This window comes from Jaculus jaculus, chromosome 5 (assembly GCF_020740685.1).
Source record: "Jaculus jaculus isolate mJacJac1 chromosome 5, mJacJac1.mat.Y.cur, whole genome shotgun sequence".
Lineage (NCBI taxonomy): Eukaryota > Metazoa > Chordata > Mammalia > Rodentia > Dipodidae > Jaculus > Jaculus jaculus.
In genome coordinates, this window is record NC_059106.1 from 44,078,983 (window position 1) to 44,085,032 (window position 6,050).

General features: G+C 46.6%; 2 non-coding genes across 2 annotated transcripts; both read right to left on the reverse strand.

Moving 5' to 3' along the window:
• Positions 1–3,359: 3,359 nt before the first annotated feature.
• Positions 3,360–3,431, reverse strand: LOC123461376. The gene has a single exon (XR_006637657.1). It is a non-coding gene; the product is annotated as a small nucleolar RNA SNORD5 (small nucleolar RNA).
• A 134-nt stretch (positions 3,432–3,565) lies between these two features.
• Positions 3,566–3,693, reverse strand: LOC123461318. Its single transcript, XR_006637607.1, has one exon. It is a non-coding gene; the product is annotated as a small nucleolar RNA SNORA18 (small nucleolar RNA).
• Between the last annotated feature and the right edge of the window lie 2,357 nt (positions 3,694–6,050).

Consider the following 6,050-nt stretch of genomic DNA (forward strand, 5'->3'; position numbering starts at 1 on the left):
AGGACCCATGTTCTAGTCTCCAGATCCCATGTTAGCCAGATGCACAAAGGTGAGGCAAGCGCAAGGTGGCACAAGCTCACTAGGTGGCGCAAACGTGGGGAGTGCGATTGCAGTGGCTGAGGCCCTGGCCTGCCAATTCTTTCTCTCTGTGTGTAAAATAAAGATTAAAAAAAAATAAAAGCCGGGCATGGTGGCGCACGCCTTTAATCCCAGCACTCGGGAGGCAGAGGTTAGAGGATCGCTGTGAGTTTGAGGCCACCCTGAGACTCCATAGTGAATTCCAGGTTAGCCTGGGCTAGAGTGAGACCCTACCTTGAAAAACCAAAAAAAAAAAAAAAAAAAAAAAAAAAAGATGTCCCATTGAGAGCTGAGTGCCCAGTAGGCACTGACTCTCAACACTCTCACGGACATGTGTCTCTGCATTAGCCTCTGGCCACTGCCGCAACAAGCCTTCATGACGCAGGCTGACAGCAGCACTCATCGATGGGTATAAAGCACAAATATTTAGAAGACAGAAAAATGTCTTTTTTTTTTTAATTTTTATTTATTTATTTGAGAGTGACAGACACAGAGAGAAAGACAGGTAGAGGGAGAGAGAGAATGGGCGCGCCAGGGCTTCCAGCCTCTGCAAACGAACTCCAGACGCGTGCGCCCCCTTGTGCATCTGGCTAACGTGGGACCTGGGGAACCGAGCCTCGAACCGGGGTCCTTCGGCTTCACAGGCAAGCACTTAACCACTAAGCCATCTCTCCAGCCCAGAAAAATGTCTTTTTAAGAGAAAAATGAAAACTGCTGTGCCCTCTTTCAAATGATCAGAACTTAAAATTTGTTTCCGGGCCTCTACGAATGGATCCAGTGAGTGTAAGATGTGCGAGCAGGTGTGGGCAGATGAAGGCCCAGCCCAGCCTCTCTCCCTCCTGTTCCCCAGCTTGGTGGGTCTGTCTTGGGTGCCTGCGACCCCCGTCACTTAACTTCCCATCTTCCCAGAGTTTGGATGCTCCAGGATGCTCCCTCCAGAACATTCTGCCACCCTCAATTCCTAATCATCTACCATGTACACCATGAGCTGGTGGCATGTTGATTTCCAAGAGGACAATGATACTATTAAATTTGCATAATGTGACCAGCTCAGATATCACTTGAAGTCAACTTGGAAATTTAGACAGGCATGGTTCAAATGCCTTGGTATCACAGCCTACATGTGTCCACGTTGAAATCACATAGAAACACTGCTTCTATAGCTCTCTTCCTGCTCTGCCATGGTTCCCCATTCCATGCCCCATCCCTCTGTGGGCCAGGACTGCCCATTGGCCAGTTGCCCTCAGAGTCCCATTATACTCAAGATGCCCTGGTGTTAGCAGCTTGAGTAAAATGGGAAGGGGGGATGGAGATATGGCTTAGCGGTTAAGGTACTTGCTGTGAAGCCAGAGAAAGAGGAGGCTGGGAGAAACTCAGAGCAGAGAGAGAAAAGGTTGGGAGACACTCAGCAGGAAACTACAGACACCTAGTTAGTAAACCTCCAAGGTCAGTGTGGCCCAGCCCCAAACACCAACTCCCCCTGCAGCCACCAGGGGAAGCTAACCTGTGCAGTTGTCCTGAAAGGCCATCTCCCTGTGAGGAACAACCTGTGTCATCTCCATGATCGTCACCAGTAAAGGGATGGAAGGGGCCTAACAAGGACCCCCTGGGCCCGTCAACACTGGCTTGCAGAGGCTCCAAGCTAGCAAGCAGTGTAAGTGGCCCCGTACAGGGAAGGAAGACCACCAGCCCTTCCTACTCAGCCACCACCTGCCCCTCGATTGTCCCTAGAACCATCTCCCAAACAGCTCTTCATCAGTCTCTGAGACCTCCTCCAAAGGCACCTTCTCCCCTCCACTTCCAACTCCCGCTTTATTGGGGCTAGGGAATCTGTACGTGGCCTTTACCCTCGTGAATAATTTGAGTTTCTTTGGCTTACTTTAGTTATATTTATTTCTTTTATATTTCTTTACTTATACATGCATGTGTGTGTATGTCTGAATATGGGCATGCCAAGACCTCTTGCTGCTGCAAATGAACACCAGATGCATGCACCACTTTGCATCCAGCTTTACATAAGTGCTGGGCTGGGCAGTTGCCATTTTTCCAGCCCATCTATTTTTTTGTTTATTTGTTTGTGTTTTTAGGGCTTTTTTGTTGCATTATTGCTGTTGTTTCCCCCAAAGTTCTTTCACTCTGTTACCCAGGCTGGTTTCAAACTCATAATCCTATTGCCAGCTTCCCACCACACAGGCTTTTTGATTGTTTGTTTGTTTGTTTTAAATTTTTTGTTCATTTTTATTTATTTAGTTGAGAGCGACAGAGAGAGAAAGAGGCAGACAGAGAGAGAGAGAATGGGCACGCCAGGGCCTCCAGCCACTGCAAACGAACTCCAGACGCGTGCGCCCCCTTGTGCATCTGGCTAACGTGGGTCCTGGGGAATTGAGCCTCAAACTGGGGTCCTCAGGCTTCACAGGCAAACGTTTAACCACTAAGCCATCTTTCCAGCCCTGTTTGTTTGTTTCTTGAGGTCGAGTCTCACTGTAGCCCAAGCTGACTTGGAACTCACTATACAGTCTCAGGGTGGCCTTAAACTCCCAGTGATCCTCCTGCCTCAGCCTCAGTGCTGGAATTAAAGCTATGCGCCACCACGCCTGACTTTTTTTTTTTTTAGACTTTTTTTTAGAGAAGTTTTTGGTTCACAGCAAGGTTGAGCAGAAGGAACAGAGATTTCCCACACACTTCCTGTCATTTCTCCCCTCAGCTTCCTCCACCGTCAAAGCCCTCTGCGAGAGTAACGTGTCTGTTTCATGTAAGAGTCACACTGACACATCAGTATTACAAAAGATCCAGAGTTTAGAGCAGGGTTTGATCAGCACGGTACATTCTACAGATTGGAACGATTGTACACATCCAGCACCGGAGAATTATAGAGTAGTTTCAGAGTGAGAGGGAGTCAGGTAGCTTTGTTGGGGGGTTTTGGTGACTGGGTCCTGCATGTAGAAAGCAGAACTGTCTTAAGTCTGCCCTTGCAATCGCCACCTCACTAGAGATCAAGAGAAGACTCTCTCCTCTCCTCATGTCTTGACTAGAGGAGTTACCGAGATCTGTTTTTCCATAGACACCCTGAGCCCCTCCTGGGAGGGAGTTCCTCTTTCCTAGAACTTAAATCTGGTCCTGGCACTGTGGTTGGTTAAGCTCAGCCACAAAACTTGGCTTCGTGGCTGGCCTCTTCTGGAATTAGACCCTAGACTAGACCAATCAGCCCTCACTCTGACTCCCCTGAGCTGGAAGGTAAGGCCCACCCCAGTAAATTATACATTGAGCTTAATATATATTTTTTCTGTCAGAATTAAGTTCTAGTTCATGTCGGTATAATTCAGCAGTTAAACAGTTTAATTTATCATATGAACTGTATTCCCAAGGCTATTTTGCCACACATTGAAACTCACCTAAGCTATCACATCTGGGAAAACTAAAATTCTTTGGAATATGTCATTGTCAATGCCTACAGATAAAAAGGAAAATTAGCAAATCACACTCTACTGATTGTTTTGTAGTTCCTTCCCAGAGGCCCAACAAAGTCCTGTGAGTTAAGGAAAACCACGGTTACTGTAGGAGACATTTCCAACAATGTGTGGCTACTGGAAAAGCCCCATTGGGATAGACCTCAATGAGGTGGCATGTGCTTGTAATCCCAACGATGAGGGGACAGAGACAGAATCCCTGGTGAGCTCCAGGGCAATGGGAAGCCCTGTCTCAAAGGGCTTATACCTGTGGAGCTATACCTGAGGTTCTCCTCTGGCCCCCACATACACACATTCACATGCCCAGTCCAGGCACAGCTCTTTGTCACCCTCATAAACCAAACCCCACAGTCTATAGTTCTTACTGCATTCAGGTCTTTCACTTCTGACCTATCAACATGTTAGGGAAGTGGAAGGAATATTTATCCCCTTAATGGGATAATATGCAAACCCCCCCCCCAGTAAAAGCCCCTCTTGATGTAGCTGCTCACAGATCTTCACGTCTAAGCCTGCCTACTTTTCTACGTCCTAACTCACAAAGCCAAATGTTTTCTCTTCTCCTTCCCAGCTTTTCTTGGGCCACCGGCCAAATCCTCAGCACGCTGCCCTGACACTGGGATGTCTATCTATCTTCTCAATAAAATCTCCTTTGCTTTGATTTAAAAGAAAAAGTAACTTGGAGAATGTGATGGCTTATATGTAATGTCAATTTGTCAGGATCTAAAAGCACCTTGGACACAGGCATCTGGATATGCCTGGAGGAGTTATTTAGATTAGGCTGAAGGGAGAAGGACCCACACTAACTGTAGGCAGTACCATTTCATGAGCTAGAGTCCTGGAGATTACAAAAAGGAGAGAGATAGCTGACACCAGAATTCACCACTTTCTGCTTCCTCACTGTGGACTCAATGTGACCAGTTGCCTCAAGAGGCTACAGCCGTGCCTATCCCCATGATGGAGAGTCACCTGGATCTGTAAACTGAAATAAACCCTTTCCTGCTTAAGTTGCTTCCGAGCAAGTATTTGTTCACAGAAACAAGAAAGTAACTAATGCAGGAGCTGGGAAAATGGCTTAGTAGTTAAGGCGTTTGCCTGCAAAGCCTAAGGATCCCAGTTCAATTCCTCAGGACACACGTAAGCCAGATGCACAAGGGAGCACATGCGTCTGGAGTTCATTTGCAGTGGCTAGAGGCCCTGGTGTGCCCATTCTCTCTTTCTCTCTATCTACCTCTCTCTTTCTCTTTCTCTCTCTCTCTCTCTCTCAAATAAATAAATATATTTTTTAAAAGAAAGTAACTAATACAGAGAGCAATTGAGTAAGACACCCCACATTAGCCTCTGGCCTTTACCTACACACCTACCTGCATATACACATGCACACCATACACATAGAAAAAAAACCACTTACTAAAAGATAAAGAAAAGCAGGAAAGAATGAAAGGGTCACAGAATGGGAAGGTGTGCTCTGAAGCACTGTCCCCTCACCCACCCACCCAGGGACCCAGTTGGCCATTTTACCCTCATCTCACATTCTAATTCCTGGCCCCTTCAAACAACCCACAGCAATGCGTGGGTTGGTGCAATCACACTGCACGTATTGACTGAGAGCCTCTGGTGCTGGGCCTTCACCCTAATTCTGAGGATCCTGATCCCACAGTGATTACCAATAACCCCACTCAAGATAATGCCTTCAGTGGAATGGAAGCAGTGAAAATACATTCATACATTAAAGTTTTCAATAAAACATTAAAAAATAGGAATGAGAAACAAATAGGTAAATAAATGTTGAGTGTGGTGGCCCCCATCTATAATCTCAGCACTAGGGGGGTACAAACAGGGAGGCTGTGAGTTTCAGACCAGCAACAGGGCTATTTAAGACCATATCATTATGTCTCAAAATATATTGATAGATTTACGTTTAATGAAGATCCAAGTATTCTTTCATGGATTTTGTTTGGTGATGAGTCTAAATATCACCAGGAGCAAAATCATCTGGATTTTCTCCTGTGTTGTCTGAAAATTTTATAGGTTATGTTTCACACATAGGTCTACGATCCATTTTAAGTTGATTTCGGTGTCAAAATTCCTTTTTTAAGGTCAAGGTCTGTATAAAGATGATTTGTATGAGAGCCAGGTATGGTGGCGCATGCCTTTCATCTCAGCACTCGGGAGGCAGAGGCAGAAGGGTCACCGTGAGTTCAAGGCCACCCTGAGACTACAGAGTGAATTCCAGGTCAGCCTGAGCTAGAGGGAGATCCTACCTCGAAAAAACAAAACAAAGGATTATTTATATGGTTGTCTAGGCATTCTAGCACCATTTTCTGAAAGCACTATCTTTTCTCCGACGGCCTCCCCTTGGCCATTTTAGCCTCCCCCCTCGGCCTAACTCCAGGAGCTTGGGATACAACCCACGGGCTTCATCGGGCGGTACGCTCACACGGCAAGGGCTGGCTGACAGCCTCTGCAGTGGGCCTTCACCCTATTCGGAGGCTACAGGGCAAACTA